Source organism: Euprymna scolopes, chromosome 30 (assembly GCF_053919585.1).
Source record: "Euprymna scolopes isolate OS-2025 chromosome 30, ASM5391958v1, whole genome shotgun sequence".
Taxonomy (NCBI): domain Eukaryota; kingdom Metazoa; phylum Mollusca; class Cephalopoda; order Sepiida; family Sepiolidae; genus Euprymna; species Euprymna scolopes.
The window spans coordinates 77,954,000-77,979,831 of NC_136511.1; the positions used below are offsets into that span (position 1 = coordinate 77,954,000).

The following is a 25,832-nucleotide window of genomic DNA, read 5'->3' on the forward strand; positions in this document are numbered from 1 at the left end:
AAATAGTTGAAGTTTTAAGGAGACTATGTCCTCATAGCTCTCTTAGGGGTGCACTTAAAGATTTAGGAACACTTCCATCATCTTCCTCTGCAAATTTTTTCATCAGAACACATTTTTACAGTTTCTAATTATTCTTTTTATAGGGAACATACAAACACTGCATAGGTACACACAGGCATTGACTTTTACAAATTTATAGAAAACTATAACAATGCAAAAGTATATTTCCGCATTGTTATAGACTTCTATAAATCTATAGATCTATAAAAGTGAAAGTGTGTGTACATTTCCCCATACAATAACTCCGTCAACTTTCCGTCTACAGACTCGAAATTTGATATACAGGGAAAATTTTTGTAATCAGTTTTCGGCCAGAAATTTGGTGTTTAAAGGGTCAAATTTCAACGATTTGACCTTCGAGAACTCTACCAAACTCCTCCAACAATTTTCGGTATAAGCACTTGAAATTTTAGATATAGGTTTCTTGCACATAGATCTAACTTAACTTGATTTGAGCCCAAAACAATAAATGCTAAGCGGTCATAATAGGGATCAAAGTAAAAAAAAAAAACTTGACCTCTGCGGTCTCTACCAAATTACTGAAGACAATTTCTGGTCTAAACATTTGAAATTTTACATAAAGGATATTCAAAAGATAGGGCAAGCTTTTTAATCAGTTTGGGCCGAAAATTTGAGCTACAAATATATAAATTTATGTATGTATGTTTGCCTGTCTGCCTAAAACTTTTGACAGAGGCGACAAATTTTCACAAGATCAGTATCGTTTTGAAGCTCGACCCTTCAGACGACAAATACCGAAAAATTGGCTAAAAGCATTAATTTCTTCACCCTCAACTGGGCACTTTTCTACAGGGAGGGGTTGATTTTTACACGGATATTTTCGAAAGTCATCCTCTCTTTTCGAATGTCTAGCCGTAATTTAAACATACATCACTTCCGGTTTGGCGGTGGTCATAACAGCAAAGACGTCAAGTTTTTTTCACATTCTTTTCCTCCTTCGTGGTACGGGTTCGAGCCTGCCTTCCTACTACCACTTTTTTTTTTTTTTTTTTTTTTTTGCTCAACACACACCTCCAAACACCTGGAAAACGCCGGGCACCCATGCTTATAGATTTTTTTTTTTTTTTTTTTTTAACAAAGGAGTAACCACTTCCAAGGCCCGGAGGCCACTCGAGGATAAGGGTTAATAGGTATACATTAGTCAATGGGATTATTGTGTAGTAAACATAAGTAGTGACGATTTTGTAAATTGGATTACTTAGAGGGACGGTTCATCAAGAACTTGTTTATGTTGGACTTGAAGACAATCAGATTGTAGTCAACTGGAAAGCAGGCAAACAGAAGAAAGTTCCACAAGCGTGCAGTTCTAAGAAAGAAGCTTTGTTCATGGAATCTACATTTAGGTTTCAGCACAGATAAAGAGTGGGGCGAAATTATTGATAGCAGTTTTGGCTAGACAAGTGTTTTTCATGAAGGTTTGGCAAGGTGGGACCATAGATTGAAGCTCAGGCGTTTGTTTGTCTGTTCCACTTTTTCTAGGAAACTACTAGCCGAAATTTTGTATGAACCTTTGTTAAAACAAGGTGTAGCGAACTAAGTATTATGGTATCCATTCACTGCACCATTAAGGATTAATAGGTATTAGTCACTACAATAACACATTTACTCTAGTAGTTTGGCATAAAACACTCACTGTAAATCAATAGTCTAAACTTTTGCCTATTTTTAACAGACAAAAAATCTAGTATATATAACAGTTATCTATGTGCACGTGTTTCACTGTTCTACGTCTCATCAACATAGCTCGACTGTTTCAGGACTTGAACCTCGGATCATAGGTACTATGATAGTGTGTGTGTGTGTGTGTACCGTTAGAGGACTGATTTATAAGTAAATAATTATAAAAAAATAAAATTTGTTTGCATTCAAAGAAATATGGGCGATCTTTCTAAGAGAAAACTACTTCCCCAGATCACCAGAAAGGAGACGCTAAGACCAAATATCTAATTATCGTTAAAAAATAAAATAAAAATAAATAGCTTTAAGTAAACCAAATCACCCTCTTATTTCTCCTCGACTATACCTAATAAGATATTCTGTCTGCAAAGAGGCCAATTCAAATTTAGACATTTCAAATTATGACTTCTACTTAACTCTCCTCTGCAGCCGCCATCATTACTTGTGCTCTTATGAGTTGGATGACAACCTTGACGACTGTTTATATAAAAATCAATACACGCAAAAAGGATTGGTTTTGGTAGTTTCAAATGCTAAGGATGTACTATCTTAAGACTGGCTTTTTTTTTTTTCTCCCTATCATGTCTGGCTTTGATTGGGGTTTGAGAATGAATGTCTCGACTTTGGATAAATTATTGATTGGCTATGGATTCATCAACAATTAATTTATTCTTTAAAAAAATACAAATTGTCTTTTGGAAGGCCATCTGCATCAAAACAACTGCAAGTCGACCTTGTGTGAATAAAAAGGTATTCATTTTCTTGTTGAAGTTCTTCAACAAACGTGTTCAAGTCTTTTGCACATAAATTTGATGTCACTTGAGGATTTATTTAAAAACATTTTTTTGGAGTCACCATTTATCAAGGCCCGAAGGCCAATTGAGGATAAGAGTTAATGAATGTAAGGTGGTAGTGTAGGAATCGTTAATGGTGTAAGTTTGGTAGAATTTGATTATATAAGGGGAAGGCTCAACAAGAACTTGTTTACATTGGATTTGAAGGCTACCATGTTGTATTCAACTGAGAAGTAGGTCAGCAGGATAGTGTTCCACATGTGGGGAAAGAAGCTTTGTCCATGGAATCTGCATTTAGATTTAGGCACAGATAGAGTGGGGGAAATCGTATATAATGGTTGTAACGTATCGAGTGTTTTTTTGTTATTCTAATATTTTTTTTATCAAGTAATAAAAAGTGTTGTTCTGGAATACATTTTAATTATATGCCTATTAGATTACGAGGGCTATTTTGGAACACATTGTTTAAAGTTTACTGTACACTTAAACCATTTTTTTTTTCATTTCCGATTTTCTGTGGATATTTTTTATAGTCAAATCAGTCTTTTGTATTTCCCCTGGGCAACGTCAGTACACAGATCCTGCTAGTTAATAATATTTCCTTACATTAACTCATTCAGAGGAAAATGTTAACCCAAGAAATGAAGACATGCAGTTACTTTGAATTTATAAATCTAATATTTTTACATGTTTGTTTATAATATTAGGTTAGAGCTAGAGGGATGTGACGGTAACGCTTCCCCTAAGGTGGCTATGTATATCACCTTCTATAGTACCCAGGGTGATGCAATATATGCAAATATTTACCTACTATAATGATTTTATATAGTGATGGTCAGGTCATTTTAAATATTTATTCTATTGTTTTCGAGCAAATAACATTGATTTATCCAAGTTATGTGGACTAGATAAGCCCTCCTTCCAGTCAATATTGAATTCAAAATATTGATTTGTTGTTTTATATCTTGGATATAACAATGTGTGATTGACCGAGGAAAACACCATTTATAAACTGAAGCGTGACAGACCTACCAACTAACAAGAACAATTTATTGAGATTGTAATGGGAAATCATAGCAGGATCAGTGTATTAATAGTCAGAATCTCACTGCCCTCAGCTTGAGCATGCAGGTAGCTGATCCCCCACCCCTTTTCCACCTAAGAGGTAATATACTCAACCGCTCACACTTCGATGCGAGCAGAAGTCGGCCTTACTCATCTCTCTCTCTTCTCTTCTTGCTCTAAAAGTAAAAGAGGGGAGAAATGCCAAGTGACATAGCAACAAGCAGAATCAATACTGTGATGAAGAGGACAATTTAAGAGATTAATTTAAGAGGCGGAAATGAAAGGTTTTTAGCGGAAAAAACAAAAGCCATGAGGGTCCTAAAAGTTTCTTAAAAATCATTCTAGACATAGCTAGCACCTAGAACAAACACATGAAAACTCAGGCCCCGTGAACTAGGTTACAGCATGAATCCGTGGCATATCAACTTGCATATTGTGTGCCCAAGTCAAATCAACGCAGATGACTGAAAAGAGATGACTGATTCCAGAGTTTTCCTGTGCGGTGGAGGAACCAAAATAGACCTTGTGAGACGTGTTTTGTTTTAGTCCAGGATTACGAAATCATCATAAAACTTTGTGTTTGCTAGAACTACAAGAACGAGATTAAAATCAACTCCAAGCTTACGCTAGGCAACTGAAGGATTCGCAAAAGGACTATACTGAATTGTTAACACGTGGCCTAAAAAGTGAGGATATTTCACCTGAGGAAAAGATTAAGATAAACAATATTAAAAAAAAAAAAGAAAGAAAAAAAAGAAAGAAAAAAAAGAAAGTAAAAAAAAGGAGAGAGGGAAACAAAGAGAAAGGATCAAAACAGATGAATATTATCCTCCAATCATTTAGAGATCTTCAAGACTGAATGTATTTTCGTTTGATATTTTCTTATCGTTGGTTACTTTACATAGCTAAGTACCTTACATTTTTATTTTACCCTAGTCCAATCGTCAAAACCCCTTCCCCATTGAATAGTCAACCATACTTTGTAATAACTAGGGCTATGACAACAGCATATTCTTATTATTTTCACTCTTCGAGTATATATTCGACAGTCAATCACTCGAGAAGTATCACTATATAAAATCATATAAGATACACTCAAAGGTGAAAACAATAAAAGAATATGCCGTTGTCATAAATCTAATAACATACATACACAACGTATTTTTTTTTTAATCATTCGTTCACTTCTCATGACATTGTTATTGTGGTTCTTTTATTCACCCTTGTCTCGGTTTACCGAGTTATTTTGTGGTAATTCTTTAAAGATTGAATCCTTTACCATAATAAAAATATAAATTTACATTCAACCATGCTTTTTGTTGTTCGTGCCATCCGTGGACAAAATGAGAAGCTGAAGCTTATATCGGAACAGATGTGTTACATGGCTGACACACCATTTTATTAACTTTTTATTTATTTTTCACGTGTTGCGAGCAACGGAGGGCGGAAGCAACAATAAACACTTAAAGATTCTGTACAGTGGAGAATGCCCGTTTCTGCTTTCTTCTGGCTCGTAACAAGATGCTTTGATGCATCTAATAATACAAGTCTACTCAATACTTAGTAATGCAAATGCTATTTCGAACATCGCATTACAGACAAAACTTCTTAAAGAGATGTGTCACCGCAACTAAAAATAAATTTTTAAAAATTAAAACATTAATCTAAATAAGATCATTTAAATGAGAATTCCTCAGAATTTTTAGTTCCTCAGATAGTTTTTTCCCCTATTAGGACCAATCCCTCAAGTAATTAAAAAGTCAACTGTAGAGATGAGGAGGAGGAGGAGGAGAAGGAGGGGGGGGATTCGGAATGATGATGATATTCGACCAAGTGACAATTATCTGGCAAAGAGGATCTGATACTTTATATTTTATAGCAGAAAAGAGAAATGGATTAAATACTCTTTTTATGCAGAGTAGGATCAGATTAGATTATAGTTAAGATTATCATGATGTTGCATGTTCATTCTTATCACTCCTCCTCCCCTAGGATTATCCCCTTTCAAGTTTAGAATGAAAATAATATCCTGGCTGAGACGTTGTCCAGTTATATTTAAGTTTGGGGAAAGAAAAGAAAAAGAGTGGTGGGATGCAAAAGACAAGAGTTTAATTTTTTTTAAGTAGTAAATATAGAAGAGAGTTTAAAAGAAAAAAAAATTAGAATGTGAAAAAATATATTGCTGCACAACTCCCCACTTAGGATGTCCTCGTATAAACCTGGCCTTAATCAAAGTGACAAATGTGCCGTTTTTTTTGTTTTGTTTTCGTTTTTTTTTTTTTTAAGTGAATAAAAAAAATAGGACCGATAAGGGTGAGGCGCCGAGGCGGTGAAAAGAGTAGAATGAGGAAAAAAAAAAAAAAAAAAAAAAAAAAAAAAAGAGGAAAAAAGATGAGGAGATGGGTACGAGGAGGAGGTAGGGATAAGGGTACGAGGAGGAGGAGGAGGAAGGGAGACAGGTACGAGGAGGAGGAGGAAGAGAGACGGGTACGAGGAGGAGGAGGAAGAGAGACGGGTACGAGGAGGAGGAGGAAGGGAGACGGGTACGAGGAGGAGGAGGAAGGGAGACGGGTACGAGGAGGAGGAGGAAGGGAGACGGGTACGAGGAGGAGGAGGAAGGGAGACGGGTACGAGGAGGAGGAGGAAGGGAGACGGGTACGAGGAGGAGGAGGAGGAGGAAGGGAGACGGGTACGAGGAGGAGGAGGAGGAAGGGAGACGGGTACGAGGAGGAGGAGGAGGAAGGGAGACGGGTACGAGGAGGAGGAGGAGGAAGGGAGACGGGTACGAGGAGGAGGAGGAGGAAGGGAGACGGGTACGAGGAGGAGGAGGAGGAAGGGAGACGGGTACGAGGAGGAGGAGGAGGAAGGGAGACGGGTACGAGGAGGAGGAGGAGGAAGGGAGACGGGTAGGAGGAGGAGGAAGGGAGACGGGTACGAGGAGGAGGAGGAGGAAGGGAGACGGGTACGAGGAGGAGGAGGAGGAAGGGAGACGGGTACGAGGAGGAGGAGGAGGAAGGGAGACGGGTACGAGGAGGAGGAGGAGGAAGGGAGACGGGTACGAGGAGGAGGAGGAGGAGGAGGAAGGGAGACTGGTACGAGGAGGAGGAGGAGGAGGAGGAGGAAGGGAGACGGGGACTAGGAGGAGGAGGAGGAGGAAGGGAGACGGGGACTAGGAGGAGGAGGAGGAGGAAGGGAGACGGGGACTAGGAGGAGGAGGAGGAGGAAGGGAGACGGGGACTAGGAGGAGGAGGAGGAAGGGAGACGGGGACTAGGAGGAGGAGGAAGGGAGACGGGGACTAGGAGGAGGAGGAAGGGAGACGGGGACTAGGAGGAGGAGGAAGGGAGACGGGGACTAGGAGGAGGAGGAAGGGAGACGGGGACTAGGAGGAGGAGGAAGGGAGACGGGGACTAGGAGGAGGAGGAAGGGAGACGGGGACTAGGAGGAGGAAGGGAGACGGGGACTAGGAGGAGGAAGGGAGAAAGCAGATGGGGACTAGGAGGAATGCGCAAGGTTGAGGAGGAATGCACAGAGTAACGAAGGGGGAAGGAACTGGTCATTTTGTTTTACAGCATATCAAATTGTTTTCCAATAATTTTGGCAAAAGGTTTTATGCTTCAAATTCTTTAAAATATTTATTCATGGTGTTTGGTTTGGTGCTTTTGAAGAGGAAAATTGCTGTTCTTGCCTTTGCAGAACATGACTGAGTTTTGCAAGAGGGGAGAGATCAATAACACCAATGTTAAGTGAATTTGAGGCCAGAAAGCCAGTATCTTTAAGACTGCCTAATCTGGTAGCACAAGATAATAAAACGGGAAGGAGTTTACATGGAAACAAAGATCACATGAAGATTTTCCTCCTAATCTTGAAATTTTTGAAATATTCCAAATGTGATGTCTACTCACACATCACTCCTGAGCTAAATCTCATTATCATCGAAATTATAATTCTTATTCATTATTCTGTTTCCCTAGTCATTCGGGGTGATCATGTTAAACTCAGTTATTGCTTTTGTTCCCTTATTTTAGGGGGTTCAAAAAGACCTTTTGGAAAAGAGCAGTACCTCCCTTTTCATGCTTTCCTGACTGTACTAACATGCAGAAATTTAAGTGTAACGCGAGCCGATATCTCACTGCTAAACTCCCTACACCGTACACCTGGAGGTATGGTCCCAAATAGTAGCCCCTTGCATCCAAGAGCAAATGTGCCTTATTTGGGATGAATAATAATAAAAAATAATAAATTTAAAAAAATAAAGAACCTGCAAATCAACAAGTGATGACAACAAAAACTCTACATCTTGGCAGATTGGATTTGATATAATTAGATTATTTGCAAAGACGATTCAATAAGAACTTGTTTACGTTGGACTTGAAAACGACAATATTGTAGTCAGCTGGAAAGCAGACCAATGGGACAGTTCCACAAACAGGCAGTTCAGGAACAAAGTTTTCTTGTTGGAATCCATGTTTAAGTACCGATAGAAAGTGAGGGAATTTATTGTTTTTGGTCAGACGAGTATTTTTTGAAAAAGATTAGCAAGAAGGGGGACCAGAGATTGGAGCTAGGTCGAGCACTTGCCATAAAAATAATGATAGAGTAGAGACAAGCTTGTAATTTCTCTTCTGTTGGAAAGAGATAGCAAAGAGAAGAGAAAAGGGCATCATCTACTGGATGATAAAGTCGGTTTTGAACTCTGTCAAAGCAGGTTACGATGCTCTGAGCAGTTTCACGACAACTTTTCTATTTGCTGTTGTGAAATAACTGTATGCATGAAATGGTTATCAACTATGATGAAATGTTTTGGTTTTTAATTTATTAATTAAAAACCAAAAATTAAAAAATTTGCTTCAATTTTAGCAACCCAAAATGATTGTATTGGAATTATTTGCACTACCGTTCTCATTTTTTATGTTACCCTCGCAACATTTTAGCCAATGTAACCTCCGATCTTCAGGTGTATTCTGTCGAACTCGGGAATCTTCCTGTTGAACTTGGAAATTTGCACAGAATTTCTAACAGAACCATTTATTTAATCCATAAGAATAACAGATTCTTATTCTTTCAGCCATGATCGGTGGATGGGAGTTTTAAGTAATTCACAATTGTATTTTTAGAGTATGCTATCCTCAAAATTAAATAAATGGTTCCATTTGAAATTCTGTACGGATTCTCGAGTTCGACAGATACACCTGAAGATCAGGTTACATCAGCTGAAAGGTTGCAAACATAACACTCAAAATGAGAACAGTAGTTCGAATAATGAGAATTATCAATCCCTATTTAAAAAAAAAACACACACGATTAAAATTTTTTCTTTAAAATAAAATATAAAATCATACTACAATAAAAACAACAAAAAAAACAAACCTGGATTTTTTCATGGAAGAAAGACATCTTTTATAAAGAACTCTTTCAAGTTAAACAAGGGACTGTGGGAAGTTGAGTAGCAAGATGTCTGATCATGTTATATTTAAACTTTTTGCGGGTTAGTACAGTCAGGGAAGCAGGCATCAAGGAAGGAATTCCAAAGTCTAGCAGTCCAAGGGAAGAAACTATTAGAGTATAAGGCTTTCTGCCATCTAGGGACCTCAACAGTGAAGAGGTCGGATTTTGCCGCTATCAAGTTAGTCAGAGGGTATGTACGTCAATGGGGCACAAGTACTTCATCAGAGCACATCCCAATAAAATACTTTTGAAACAAACAAAAGGATGAAAGATTGCAGCAATGGAACAAAGGTTGGATCTTGGTTTACAGTGCAGGACCTATTAGATTTGAGACTTCTTTGGATTCTTTCTCAAGAGTGAAAGACGGGTTGTACATGTGCCAGCTCTGATGTGGCAACAATACTCCATGCATTGTGGCTTTGTAAAGATATAAGATGATCTCTAGGGCGAGTAATTTTCTCGCATTTTCCTTTGCAGCAGTCTTGGCAATGTCCTCAATGTAGTTGTTCCAATTCAGGTTGCCTGTGAATAGGCCCAGGAGATTGAAAGATGGGCTCTCAGATAGGGTGTTATTTGTCATGGCAATCGTTGGTTGAGATTGTTTTATAGTTGTTAAAAGAACTAATTCCAATTTCTCTGAAGCTGTGAGATCTCAATATTGTCCTCAGGACAGTGAATTAAGTTTAAAAAAAAAAAAAAAAAAAAAAAAAAAAAAACGTTATTAAAGTGTAAATAAATTTATATTCCTAATTCAACAGATAATTGTTCATATCGAACACCAATTCATGAAAAGATTAGTATATAATGCAAAATTGGGCATAAATTTAACCATATTCACCCATCAAACATTTATGCTGTTTTTCTTTTTATTTCTGTTTGCAAAACATGATTGGTTTTATGCAAAGTCGAAAACAAAAACAATTTTCTTCTACAAAACACTTAAAACAAACAGCATGGATAAATATTTAAAGATATAAATAGCTTGGAACAAAATCTTTTATCAAAATAACCAGATTCTGCATTAAATAACTCGAGAAGGGTTGATATTCCACAAAAACAACCAAATCTCAATAATGGAGATGAGAAGGTCAAATTCATATTTAAACTAAAAGAACAAATGCATTTTAATATTCTGAGCATGTGTATGTAATCAACGTTCAAACAATTAATTTGCCTATTTCCTTTGTTACAATACATGTAGAGAGATTCCAACTTAGAATTTATTCCCTAAATACTCATCGTGTTAAGAAAAGAAAAAAAATTTATTATGCCGGGCTTGAATTACCTTGCCATTTAGGTCGTAACATTCCAAGGTTTTTTGATCAGTAGCATCATGAAATAACGCAGAGGACCATTCGACAAGACCGGACATAAGATTATATATATATATATTCTCAACTATTTTATTGTGCAATAAAATTTAATAAACACAAAACAAAACATAGAATGCAAGGTCTCAACGGGTCAAAACACGAGACGAACGTAGGAAGTTCGCAAGTTAACCAATGTCTTTCTTTTCTCTTTTCGTTATATAAGATAATATTTAGTAAAACGATCACACATGTCTAAAGATTTTAGTTCAGCTATTCATGGGAGTGGACGGGATTGGGATAAAAAAAAGGGGGGGGGGCCATAATCAGAGTACTTATCTCTTAGAAAAAGTATAATCCGAATGAGAAGTCATCGTCCAACTCCAAGCTTTCCGGAATTTTAATAGTTCTTTGAGATTTACGGTAACCCACCCATTCCTCAATTTGTGGTAAGCATGGTTCTTTGGGGTGTTTGCTCTTTTCTGATGCATTGCTATATTTATATTTATTTATAGACATGTTGGCCCTTTATCCTGTGCAGTTATTTCCAAATAGAGTTAATGACAGACAAAATTGATGATTTCCCCACAGTATGTATGCTATGACGTTTGAACTCATATTTTTTTTTTTTTTTTTCAAGTTTTCTGACCCCATGTGGTCACATTTATGCACCATCTCTATTTCAAATTACTTGCCCTCCCCCTTAACTTTAGGGAGGAAGAACGAATGTGGGGAAGGTAAGGTAATAAAGAAATGTGTGACGTGACGAGAGGGATTGAGAAGTTGTTGTCCATGTCATTTCAGCTACATTTACAGCATGGGCGTCCGAGCTCATTCCTCCCCTCACCACCAAATAAAAATCTAATCAAGGAAAGGGAGGGGGGATCTCGTTATCACGTATGTTAGCTAGCTTTAGTACCCTATCAACACTTAAGCGCACTTGCGCATAATACCTTGAAAAAGAACATCTCATTTCACTATCCATTCTTTTTAATTTTCAAAATAAAAAAAAAAGATCGGAGAAATTTGTGTTATTAACTTCAGAAGGACAACTTAAAAGGTAGAAAAAGGATAACCAACACGACTTTGTAGTAAAAAAAAATAAAAAAAATAAAAAAAAATAAATAAATGGTTTATTTGCATCAGAAATGATTCTGGATTCACCATTGGCAGGTTGAACCAGCTTGCTGCTAATGAGAAAATGTCATGGGAATATTTAATTCACAATTCCTATAGGGAGGTGTCTATGTCTTCCTATGCACAGCGCTTAACATCCCAAAATGGTCACCCATCTAGTACTGACCAGGTTAAACTTTGGGGATTTAATGGAAAGTGCTGTATCAATAGGATTGTTCCATATCATACTAACGTGATTATTCAATATTTGCATAGAGCAGGGGGTTCTTCCAAAATTTCAAAAGATAGGGGCGCGTTCGAAATGGATGTTTCTGTTTAGAGCACAATTGAACCATAATACTTGGATTTTGCATTTGAAACTTCAGGTGAAGCCATTGTTTACAGATAATTTTATAAAAATCAACAGTAGATTCTCTACAGTGCAATGTAGACTACAATGTAGTGTGGATTAAGTCACTGCAAGAAGGCATGTGAAGCTTCCAATTACTCAATTTGATTAAGCAAAAAAAAAAAAAAAAAAAAAGGAAATGGGCCATTTCACTAATGTTGATGACAAAAGTATGGGAGAGTGAAAAATTTGTTGATCTGCATTAAATCCGGACAACATAGTCTCACTACTTATATATATATATTAGTAGCGTGTGTGTGCATGTGTGTACAACTTACCTACAGACACTAGTGTTTCATCTTTTCGAGAATCATCAGTGCAGGGTGTCACGATTACTGCCAGTTGGGAGATTCGAACCTGACAACAAAGCCTCTGACTCCAATTAGCAAGAAACAAATCCACACGGTCACCGTTAATTGCGAGAAATGCAGTTGAAATTTAAACATTCATTTTTAAATGTCAAGACTGATAGTGGTTCATGATCTGCACATGTAAGCTTAAGTGACCAACTTTTAACTTCAACTAGATATCAGTACAACTCAATAAAAATGAACTGAATATCTGGAATACAAATATGATCCTACAAAGAAATTGACACATTAAAGCATGTGGATTTAAAAGAAAGTTCTCTGCATAAAATGACATCGACATAAATTAATGAAAGACAATGTGTAAGTGCATAGCAGTATCAGAATTTTTGTAGGAATTTTTGACACCCCTAACACGAAACTGCGAATACAATATAAAAATCTCCTAATTTCTCTGTTAAAAGTGGGTTATTTATTTTCTTTATGGATTATACTTCCAAAATAAACTATTACAGTTGTTTTAAAAGTAATAAAAATATTTTTATTTTTTTTTAAAACAGTAATGAATTTTCCGAACTCAATATTTTTCAATTTTTAAACTCAATATTTTTAAATTTTAAAAATCTATCAAAATTTTTCTATTGATTCTATTTTTACGATATTTTCAGGGTCAATGTGAAATTTTATGTTCTTTCCAATAAACCGAATATAATATTTTAGACAAACGTTTTTTTTAAATTCACGCCCCCCCATTTTCACGCCCCCTGATTTTCACGCCCCCCCCATTTTCAACTTTCTCTTAAAAAGTAAATAATTTATGTTTAATAGTTTTATATATCACAAATTGAAGAGAAAAGGTCAATAAATAATATATTCAAATTTAAAACAAAAAAAAAAAATCAGTTTTTTAGAAATTTACCTGTAAAGTCCGAAGTTTAAAACCTTATTTTATAAGAACACATTTTTTCTTTTTGTCTTTTTTTTTTTTTTTAATGAAACCTTGGTCCTTGCTCCTTTAATTGAAAAAAAAATTAGGGCTTGAATTACATTTTTCGAGGAGTTATAAGCTTAGAAAGATAGGGGGTCGAATAATTTACGCCTCTCATTTTGAAATGTCTATTAAAAAGTAAATAATTAATTTATGTTTAATAGTTTTATATATCACAAATTGAAGAGAAAAGGTCAATAAATAAGATATTCAAATTTAAAACAAAAAAAAAATCAGTTTTTTTAGAAATTTACCTGTAAAGTCCGAAGTTTAAAACCTTTTTAAAAAAAAAAAAACACATTGTTTTGTTTTGTTTTTTTTTTTTAAATAAAACCTTGGTCCTTACTCCTTTAATTGAAAAAAAAAATTAGGGCTTGAATTACATTTTTCGAGGAGTTATAAGCTTGGAAAGATGGGGTGGAATTATTCACTATTTTCACGAAATTTCTGACACTGCATCACTTAACAAATATTACAGAATTTGTATTTTGAAAATTAAATGTGATCATAGAATTTAATTTCTTGAAAGTTTGATTTCTTTATTTGAGAATCTATCAATCAGTAGAAGATTTAAAAATAATAAAACTTGAATGAATTGCATTGATTTTGATTCATTTGAAAATTTTAAAATTCTTCAGTGTTTATAAAAATATCCTGCAAAAGAAAAAGTATATTCAAATTCCGTATTACTCGATACGCTGTAATAAGGGAAATAATCCACGAATCGAGACGGTTAGAGTTATTCCCCCTATCTATGTTTGGAAAGAAAGTAGCAATGTTCACCTATTTTCTTGAAGTACTCACAAGTTCTTTTTGTTTGAAAGTTAATACCAATTCTGAATTTCTAAATATACCAAACACACCAAATAAATAAATATATCGAACACACTAGTGACCCGTTGAGTCACAACCACTGATTTACTTCGATTTTATTCCAAAATTCATGAATTGTGACATCTTTTAAAACATTCTTCTGATGTAACTAAAAATAATAACGCTCTTCTTTACTGTTATATAATTAATATCTATATAATATTCTGCTTGTTCCTTTCTTAGTTAACCCCATACGTTACGCTTTGAAAAAAAGATAAATGAACAGGACCGATCTGTGAACTCTGGAAAGAATATGAGTGGCTTCTTCGATGTAGCCTCGTTTTTAAATATAAAAAATATATGATCATTGTTGTACCTATTTACTATGCCTCCCCACGGGACAGAGTTAGACACCAGGGTCGTTTTTTAACGTGGAGAAAAGGTACAAAAATAAAAATTGTCTCAGTCGTGAAGGATTTCTCCTTCACCGAAAGAGAACAAGAAATAGAAGTGCAGCATCTGAAGAACAGATGGTATTTATTTGCTCCCCCACCGAGCAAATTAGGCACAAGGCCGATTTTTAATGTGAGGAGTGAAGGGAGGGGGAAGGGAAAAAGGGGACCAGCTCCCGAGAGGTGGGAAATGGGAGCTGGTTAAAGGTCAGGCATGTGAGGTTGCCCCCACATCTGGTCTTTGCTAGTCATAGCTAGTCATAGCTTGCAGCATCTGCCGGAACAGATGGTATTTATTTGCTCCCCCACCGAGCAAATTAGGCACAAGGCCGATTTTTAATGTGAGGAGTGAAGGGAGGGGGAAGGGAAAAAGGGGACCAGCTCCCGAGAGGTGGGAAATGGGAGCTGGTTAAAGGTCAGGCATGTGGGGTTGCCCCCACATCTGGTCTTTGCTAGTCCTAGCTAATCATAGCTTGCAGTATCTGCCGGAACAGATACTACACTTTGATCTTGACCAAAAGGCCAATATAATTTTTCATTGTTGTAATCATGTGAGAAAGGAACTCGTAATTTCAACGTGCAGCCAGCAGTTCTTTCACCGTAGAAAGAAATCAGTGAAACGCTACGTAACAAAAGAGAATATTCGAAAGAAACAAAGGAGGGGGTGGCACTGTTTGCTTAGTGGTGCTAGACTGAAAGATCGTCCTTTACAATGTCATTTTATAATTTGTAGTTGCATTGACCTATGTATTATTTATATTGACCTATCAAAAAATTGGCTAAAAACATTAACTCCTTTATCCTTAACTGGGCACTTTTCTACACAGAGGGGGTCGCTTTTTTTCGCCAATATTTTCTAAAGTCATCCCCTCCTTTCGATTGACTAGCTTTAATTTAAACATTTGTCACTTCGGTTTTGGTGATGGGTGCAACAGCAAAGACATCACTTTTTTTTTCCATGTTCTTTTCCTCCTTTGCGGTACAGATTCGAGCCTGCCTGCCCACTAAAATTTTTTTTTGCTTAACACACACCTCATTTTCGTAGAATTTCCATACGGGTTGTTAGTCATTATTAGTAGTAATAAAGAGATTTATTATCTTGTCATCAAATTTATAGCGTCACTTTTGTTTTTTTTTTAATGTTCATAAAAAAATGCTAAGAAATACTAGAGAATGCGTCAATGAACAGAGTGAGAGAGGTCAAGAGAAATATATCGATAGCCAAGAGAGAGATGGGTGACTTGTTCCATTATTAAGAACAATGAAAACCATTTTTTTTTTTTAAACATAACTTGATCCCAAAATTAAGGAGTATTTTAGCATGAATCTTGTGTTATTAAAAGATCTAAGAAAAAAAAAACTATGAAAAACAAAATGATAAACTTAGAGGTGATGGTACAGAATAACTAACAAAGACCTCCACGCTCATGTTAAAGGGATTCTAAATAACAAAGAAACCCATTCTCAACATGAAGAGAACCTCTCTTAGAGTTGAGGGACAGTCAGGATTTTTTTTTTCAAAGTAAATTTTTGTAGGAGTTTGTTTTTTTTTTTGTTTTTTTTTTTTAATTGTTGTTTGTCCAGAATTTCCCCTATATTAAAAAGCAGAAATTAAAAAATCTGATGTACATATCCGTGATCGAAAAAATATATTCTGAAAATCATAAGCAGTTATATTTTTTATTAAGAAAATAATTTTTACACAAATGTTAATTTCTTCGATGCTATCCCTATCCTCATGTTAAGAATTGCTTTCAAAAATCCCACAAGTTTGAATTATTTGGAGTTCTCCCCATTGTATCTTCAGCCTGTTTTCAAAATAGCATCGCAAGACAATAGCTCCACAATTAGAAAAAAAATAATGTCATTTTCTTATTCAAATAATAAAACCACTTGATCAATTTACGTGATTTTTAGAATACCATATTTTCTTTCTGTCATGGATGTGTAGATCAGAGATATTTATTTTTTCTAAACCTATTTTGGACGGACACTATTTCTTTTAACGACATCACATTTCGTTTATAAAATTTCTGAAGATGAATAAATAGAAAGGTATTTTACTTACTTGAATTTAAAACTTTAAAAAATGCAGAAGACAATCACAACAAGCCATCAGCTTCAGTTACAAACTGGTTTACTGAAATGGAAAACAAAAACATGTTGAGTACATGGAAGGAACGAAACACAAAAAAATGTCCGTTCTCCCAAAAATGTTAAATATTACAGTGGTTGAATAAACATAGAATAAGAGGGATCAAGAAAATATATTGATAGCTAAGAGAGATGGGCAACTTGTTCCATAAATCAGAACAAAGCAATTTTTTTTTTTTTTTTTTTTTTTTTTAAATAAAATCCTTTCTATGAAAAAAAAAAAAAAATTGCTTTGTTCTGATTAATGAAACAAGTTGCCCATCTCTCTCTTAGCTATCGATATATTTTCTTGACCCCTCTTATTCTATGTTGATTCAACCACTGTAATATTTAACATAAGTAAACAATGTTGAAAATTTCAAATAAATTAGAATAGTTTAAAAGCAAAACGACAATTTGTTTCAATTTATATATATATATATATATATATACACACACACACACACACACACACACACAAACATGAAAATAGCTTACGACAAGGCATGAAGCCACTCGATATAAGAAACTATAAAAAAATACTTCAAAGTCAAAAAGTGATAAATATTAGATGGATAGATTCCAACCAAGAAAAAAAGGCAATTCTTCCACTTTGTCGGAAACATCACTCATGAAATCTGAGGATTAAAGGATAAAATCAGAGAAGCAAGTGTTATGAGGCTGCCGAGAGTAAATATACATACATATATTTTTAAATAGAAGGTCAAGTTGTTAAATAGTTGGCTGAGCAGAACACCAAGTGTTTTTTTTTCTTTTTTTTTTCTTTAACATAGGCATCACCACTTATCAAGGCCAAGAGGTCACTCGAGGATAAGGGTTAAAGAGTGTAATGGAAATTCGGTAAATTTGTAAACTTATATGGAACGGCTCATCAAGAACTTGTTTACGTTAGACTTGAAGACAACCATATTGTAGTCAGCTGGAAAGCAGGAAAACGGAAGACAATTCCACAGGCGCGCAGTTCTAAGAAAGAAGCTTTGTTCATGGAATCTACGTTTAGGTTTAGGCACAGATAAAGAGTGGGGGAAATTATTGATAGTGTTTTCTGCTAGACGGGTGTTTCATAGATTGGAGCTCAGTTGAGCACCTGCCATGAAAATGACAATAAAGCAGAGACAAACTCGCAACATCTCTTCTGTGAGAAAGAGGTTGCAGAGAAGAGAAAAGGACATCTACGAGGCTATGAAGTCTATTTTGAACTCTATCAAGGCAGGATAAGTCCTTTCTAGCAGGTTCAGCCCAGATGTGGCAACAGTACTCCATCCTTGGACGTACCTGGTTCTTATATAGATAGAGAATTACATCAGCAGTGAGATATCTACTGGATCGATAGAAGGATCCCACCATTTTTCCAGTGGCCTTGGCAATGGATTTAATATGTTCCATTTAAGATCAGGAGTAAAGGTCAAGCCCAAAAGCTTGTCAAATCATGAGGCCTCCCCAAGATAAGAGTCATTCATTTCAATTGATGCCAGATGGGGATCAGAGTGTTGATGTAAAGATAAAAGCTTGGTTTTAGATGCATTAAAAGTAACAAGCCACCTCTTTCCCCATTCTACCACTTGCTCAAGATCAGAGGAGAGAGAATCGGAGAGAACTTGGTAGTTTACGGTCTTAGAGTTGCTACCATATACCATAGATAGTATCATCAGCATAAATGTCTACGAATGATGTACGGATGTGATTTGGAAGATCATTAATGTAGATCAGGAAGAGAGTTCGGCCCAGGATCCACCCCTGAGGGACTCCAGCATTAATACTATGAGCTGATTTCTGCCCATCAACTACTACTCTTATGAACCTATCAGAAAGAAATGATTTAATAATTGAGAAGACATTTCCAGCTATACCGTAGCTGGAGATCTTGTGAAGTAAACCTTTATGCCATACTCTATCAAAGGCCTTTGATATGTCAAGAGCAATTGCCCTAGAAAGGTAACCTCCGTTGAGAGATTTGCTAATCCTATGAGATAACTGTAAGCACATCTGCTATAGATCTAGCAGAATGGAAACTATATTGCGTGCCATTAAGGTTATTTTTGCTGAGATGGTTGATTACTTCTGTATTTAACACAGATTCCAGCGACTTACTCATGACGCACAGGAGACTTGTTGGCCTGTACTGAGAGGGGGATGAGCAATCACCTGAATTCTTAAATACAGGGCATACTGATGAGATTTTCCAGGGTGATGGAAAGCAATTCTTCTTAAGACAATGTTTAAACAGTTTTGTAAGTATGGGCGCTAGTTCTGGTTGAAGTCTTGCGTACTATGATTGGAATACCGTCAGGGCCTGTTGCTTTACTGGAATCAAGGTTTTTGATTAGCTTGGCAACATCACGTACAGATATTTGTATATCACAAAGCGAATTTTCTGATACAGGAGGAAATATTGGCGGTTGGCGGCCTTGGTCGCAAAGGGTAGAATTAGCTGCAAAGTTCTTGGCAAAGAGTTTGGCTTTGTCTGATGCGAACGAGATTACCTCAGGTTCATTTATGATTGTTGGGATAGAACACACGTTTCTGTTCAGAATTCTGTTTGCTATTTGCCAAGACTGGTGGGTATCAAGCTGTTGCTCAGCTACTTTGGACTTGATGGACTGAGCATACAACTCTCTTGCGTTCTTTATTACTTTTTTACAGTGGTTGCTGGCAGTCCTGAAAGTAGGTTTAGTCTCAGTACATCTATTACGTTGGAAGCAATGGAAAAAGCGATTTCTGTGCGCAATGGAGAACCACGGCTGGCTGTTAGGTTTTTGCTGGAATTTTTTTTCGAGGGTATGAAATGGTCTGTTTATCAGTTTATCTAATTATCGGTGTATCTATCTATTGATTTATCTATATAATGTGTGATGTAAACCAGAGAAGTGAAGCTATGTTTTGATAGGGTTATCAAAACATGTCAGACTTTGTCAAATTGAACTGGTCAAGTTCACACTGGAAGGTGAACAGCTGACCGGTATGGCATGTCGTCTGTCACATGTTCCAGTTTGCTGGAGTAAAGTGTTGAGTTGGATTTCAGATGTCTAACAGAGCAGATGGGTTAAAGGATCATCTTTCCACCCCATAGAAAGGAGGTAACATGTTTCAAAATGGAGACTAGAGAAACCCAGAGGCCAGATATTCACTTTCCATTCTTCTGCGTAACGACACCTGGGAAGTGAAATAAAATCTTTATAGAAAACCAATAATCGTCTTGGATCGTTTGAAACATCTTCATTTAACAGATTCCAGCTCCATCCAAGAACAGATGAAATTCTCAGGTAGACCAAAAGACAGAGGGCAAAGGATGCAGTTGAAAAAGTATGTCAGAAGTACATGTCTGACACACACATGCACGCATTAACACAGACTAATCATTGGCCGTAAAATAGACTGTTACAGATATACGTAAATCTGTACACATATGGTTCAATTAGTGTAAAACCACATACATTTGTGACATGTATATATGCATTCAAACGAGTATATACACATCAAAAACCCAAATAGGTCACAAAGACAAGTGTATATACACATGTACGTTTTAAATAGTAAAATATAAACATCATTCCCCAATAGGAGTTACATTTACTCTGGTGCCGTTCGAAATAGGCAACGTAATATATGTTAATCTGGGTGCCATTTGAATAAGGCTACATAACATGGATTTGGTGCTGTCCAACACACACACATATATAAGTGTTCATCAAAAGTTCAATTTCATACATTTTTAAAAAGTTAATGTATCAAACATTTTGGATTCTTCAAACTACTGTTCTCATCTTTAATGTCATTCGCACAACGTTTTGGTCGATGTAATGTTGGACCTTCTTTTAGTGTATCTTATCAAACTTGGAGATCTGCACGGAACCATTTATTTTAACCATGGAAGTAGCATTTTCTGATTGCGTCAGAAATTACCGGGTAGAAGTCTTGATTCACCATTGTTTCTTGAGTGTTGTTCACATCGAGAAAATTGTAACTCACAATTGAATTTTACCAAGGACTTTATCCATGGATCCTTGTGGTTCAATCCTCAGTGTGGGCAACACTAAAATACAATTGCGAATTACTTAGAACTTCTACCCAGTTATGGACGACAGAACAAGACCATGTTATAGCTGTGAATTAAATAAAAGGTTCCATTCCAAATTCGATGCAGATTAACGGAGTTCAACAAGATAGACCTGGAGGTAACATCGATTGAAAAATTATGAGCATAACTCTCTGTCTGTATGTATGTATGTATGTATGTTTGCCTAAAACTTTCGATTGATATTGTTTTTAAGCTCGACCTTTCTGACGACAAATATCGAAAAATTGGCTAAAAGCATTAATTCCTTCACCCTCAACTGCGCACTTTTCTACAGGGAGGGGGGGGGTCGCTTATTACGCCGATATTTTTTAAAGTCATCCCCTCTTTTTGATTGATTAGTCTTAATTTAAACATTCGTCACTTCCAGTTTGGCGATGGGCGCAACAGCAAAGACGTCACGTTTTCGTTTCACCTTTTTCTCCTTCGTGGTATGGGCACCCAAGCTAGTCCTATTATAGATAATCTTTTAACTGCCAAATTAAGAAAAAAAAAAAAAAATAAAGAAACAAAAATAAAGAAACAAAAATAAAGAAACAAAAATAAAGAAACAAAAATAAAGAAACAAAAATAAAGAAACAAAAATAAAGAAACAAAAATAAAGAAACAAAAATAAAGAAACAAAAATAAAGAAACAAAAATAAAGAAACAAAAATAAAGAAACAAAAATAAAGAAACAAAAATAAAGAAACAAAAATAAAGAAACAAAAATAAAGAAACAAAAATAAAGAAACAAAAATAAAGAAACAAAAATAAAGAAAAAAAAATAAAGAAAAAAAAATAAAGAAAAAAAAATAAAGAAAAAAAAATAAAGAAAAAAAAATAAAGAAAAAAAAATAAAGAAAAAAAAATAAAGAAAAAAAATAAAGAAAAAAAATAAAGAAAAAAAATAAAGAAAAAAAATAAAGAAAAAAATAAAGAAAAAAAAATAAAGAAAAAAAAATAAAGAAAAAAAAGAAAAAAAGAAAAATAAAGAAAAAAAAGAAAAAAGAAAAAAATAAAGAAAGAAAAAATAAAGAAAAAAAGAAAAAATAAAGAAAAAAAGAAAAAAATAAAGAAAAAAAGAAAAAAAATAAAGAAAAAAAGAAAAAAAATAAAGAAAAAAAGAAAAAAATAAAGAAAGAAAAAAAAGAAAGAAAAAAAGAAAAAAAAGAAAAAAAAGAAAAAAGAAAAAAATAAAGAAAGAAAAAATAAAGAAAAAAAGAAAAAATAAAGAAAAAAAGAAAAAATAAAGAAAAAAAGAAAAAAATAAAGAAAAAAGAAAAAGAAAGAAAAAATAAAGAAAAAATAAAGAAAAAAAGAAAATAAAATGAAGAAAAAAAGAAAAGAAAAGAAAGAAAAAAGAAAAAAAATAAAGAAAAAAAAATTAAAAAAAAAAAAAAATAAAGAAAAAATAAATAAATAAAAAAAAGAAGCATTTGTAGATGTATTATATTCAGAACACCCAGGTTTTATCGGATGTTCAATAGCTCAGAGAAAATAAAAAGATTTTCGTCCTAAAAATGAAGAATTGAAATTACTATACCCTCTCAGTGGATTTTTTTTTTTTTTTTTTTAAATTTCAAGAAAACATAACCTTGCTAAAAAGTAAAGAACTCTCATGACGGTGACAAAATAATTTTTCGTATTGCCACACAGATTTAGGGTTAATGGTAAGGTTAAGGAAGGGTATGTGTTTAAGATTGAGAAAGTTTAGCCATTGAAATCGATTGAAGGAAGAATTTAAAATTTAATTTTTATTTAAAAGTAAACATTTTGAGATCTCCATTTAATTTCTCAATTTACACCTTCAATTTAATATATAAAAAGAAAATTAGGTACTGGTCCACTTATTGATCCATGCTGAAATAATAACGTTATTTAGTAAGCTATTCTTAACATGGGGAGGATGTTTTGTACTAATCTGTACTTTAACCTTACACATTAATAAAAACATAAAACTTTAATTAAACTTGAAACTACTATTTAAAAAATAGTGCGGATCAATAAGTGTACTAGCACCAAAAATTAAGGCCCGGAGGATACTGAATGACAAGGGTTAATGGATACTGCCGATTGTCGGTGATGGTAGAAATTGAATAAATTAATTTATTTTAAAGGGTGACTCATCAAGAACTTGTTTACATTGGACTTGAAAACGATCATCTTAGTCAACTGAGAAACAGATCCACCGTACTTTGTTCCACAGACGAGCAGTTCTAGGCAAGAAATTGCTTGTGGAATTTTCACTTAATTTTAAAGAGAGGAAAGGAAATTGCTCATAATTATAGATAGTCGGGTGTTTGCCGCGAGTGCCTTACGGGGGGGGGGGGGGGGTCAGTCGAGCCCCTGCGTGAAAATGACGATTAAAAATTTTTTTTTTTCAATTTTATCTTTAAATAAGATGGTTTATATTAAAAATCATGGGGTTGTATTACCATACACAGATTTGAAAAAGTTGTCAAAAAAAATAATAAATAAATAAATAAATAAAATAAAAAAATATAAATAAATAAAAAAAAATAAATAAATGTTATCAAAGGCAAGATAAGTTACTTTTCTACTTAACTGGCTAATTTTTTAGTGTTTTTATTTAATGTAAAATGTTTATTCGACTCAAAACAGTGTTTACCGCCCGCAGACTGTGTTAAACACGTTAAGTTTGGGAAAATGAGTTAAAACTAAAAAGCTATACAAGATACTGTTAGGAACTCCCTCAATATATGTTACCGTGACATAGGCTGACATATTCGGTGGGGTTTTAACAGTATTTGTATAATTTTAGTTTTAACTCATTTTCTCAAAGTTAACGTGTTTAACACAGTCCGCCACCATTTGTATTTTTAAAATATATTGGTAAACACCGCTTTTCGAGCCAAATAAACATTTTACATATAATAAAAACACTAAAAAGTTATCCAGTTTGGTAGAAAAGTAACTTATCTTGCCTTTTGTCATGTTTATTTTTTGACAACTTTTTCGAATGTAAGCCCAAAATTATTAATCATCTAGACTACGAATACCATTTTTTTTTTTTTTTTTTTTTCTTCCTTTGAAGATTGTAATGCCGGGTATGGGGCAGCCAAACCAGCTGCCAACATTGCCCCGCTTTGGAGACAAATGTAATGAATAACTTTCAAAACAGTTATTTTTTTTTCTTCAAGAAAAACAAATACTCTAAGGGAGATAAATCCTACTTTCACTTGAATCTTAAAAGCAATTGTCTCCCTTACATTATCATCTCTATAATAATTCGATTATATTGCAGGTTTCTTCCCTTTACCTAATTTTCTGCGTTTAACTTTCAAAGTGTGACTCCCAACCCACCCACAAAATGATATCATATAAGTTAAATTTTTATTTATTTGCTATTATGGGAACTTCGCCAACGCCAAAAACGTACTACTAGTAAGCGTACACGAGTGTATGCTTACAGCAGCAACAGTATTAAAATTTTCATCCACGTCCTACCACCATCACTACTACAGTGTCTCCTCTGTAATGCTAAGGGTTTATTTATTGCTGAATATGGTGTAATTTCGACAGTAGTTTTCATAGAATCACTTTGCAAAACTGCATATTCCTCAGAAAGCTTGAAACACGTTCGAGCTGGACTCTACAATGGATACTGTTACTTATATGAAGAGATTGCTTGGTTGCAATTTCACAGGCAACAACCACCCCGACATACGCGTGTGAAATCTATTACAGCCTGAATGACTTAATTTATTCTCGTACTAGCAGGCCGCCCGGCATTGCCCGGTCATAAAATACGTTTAAATATGATATTTTGATTAATGCAGATTTCGTATTTATTAGTATACTAGCGGGAGTAAATCGTTGCCCGGGTGTTTGTAGGTGTGTGTGTGTTTGAAGGGGGGGGGGTAAAAAAGTTTTCGTAGGTAGGTAGGTAGGATCAAACCCGAAGCCTTGAGGCGAAGGTGAAAAATAAAAAAAAACTGACACATTACCCGCTCGACCAGCAAGAATGAGTAACTGAAACACGTTTGAATTTATTTAAGTATTAAAAACGGAATTGACAGGTGCATGCATTTAATGAGGTCAAATAAAAATCGTGCAGTTAACTTTTACTGCGGGACAGTTTTTTTTCTTGGGTTTGTTTACCCAATTTTGGCTAGTTTTGTTTCTCCAAGATGTTGGGAGAGAAACCAGCTCCCCATAAAAAGGGTATTGTCCAAATTGAATAGCAATTGTCTCCAATACAAGGAGTTTCTCCCGCATTGATCAAAAGCTGATTGCTTACTGGATGTTCTCGGTGTGACCGCTGGGAACAATGCCTTGGCTTCGAATTAGTTTTGCTTTTATACGAAAAAGTCAAGCGAACACAAGAGGGGCCGAAATAGCAAGAATTTTGTAAAAATTGATGTAAATAAATCTAGACGCGACGCACGTTCGCAATTCGTACACATTATGATCTACGGTGTATATAAGAAGTTCTAAGTGATAGTAAACCACCCCCCCTCCGAGAACCCCTGCGAAAAAAGCCTTTGTTAGACATAAAAGGCTCTCGCACGTGTTTATATATATATACACACACACACACTAATGGGGGGTACCCGGCGTTGCCCAGGTGTTTGGAGGTGTGTGTGTTGGGGGGGGGCGGTAGATAAAAAACAATCCTGTTTAAAAAAAAAAAAAAAAAGAAAACCTTGCCTGGGTGTTTGGAGGTGTAAAAGAAAAAAGTTTTGGCAGTAAGGTAGGCTCGAACCTGAAGTCTTGATGCGAAAGTGGAAATGAAAGGGAAAAAAACTGACACCTAACCATCTCGGCCACAAGGGGAGAGGAAGTGAAAAGTGTCTTAATTTAACGTTTATAAAGTGAAATTGACAGGTGCGGGAAAGTCAAGTTGCGTGATGTTTTACCTTATTAAGGTCAAACTAAGTTTGGCGCTGCATGCCAGTTTCTGTTTCCCTCCTGCCCCCAACATTCACTTTTTTTACGCGGCAGTCACAAAAAAAAAAAAAAAAAAAAATCTCAAAAATAGCACGTAAAAGTCAGGCAAATTAATAATAGCCGCGACCCTCAATCATAACTGATAGATATTATTATCTGGGGAGTATATAAAAAGTATAAAAAGTTTTAAGAAGGAGTGACCAGACTGAGAAGCCCGACGAAAAAAGCCTTTGGCGGATATACAGAAAAAA

The 25,832-nt window shown here is 35.1% G+C and overlaps 1 protein-coding gene across 2 annotated transcripts in view; it reads right to left on the reverse strand.

The window, feature by feature from the left end:
* Positions 1 to 25,832, reverse strand: part of LOC145254851 (G-protein-signaling modulator 2-like) — a 635,388-nt gene that overhangs the window by 499,415 nt on the left and 110,141 nt on the right. For both annotated transcript variants that reach the window (XM_080113701.1, XM_080113700.1), the window contains exon 2: positions 16,528 to 16,599. The gene's annotated coding sequence lies outside the window, so the exon portion shown is untranslated. The remainder of the gene's footprint in view (positions 1 to 16,527; positions 16,600 to 25,832) is intronic.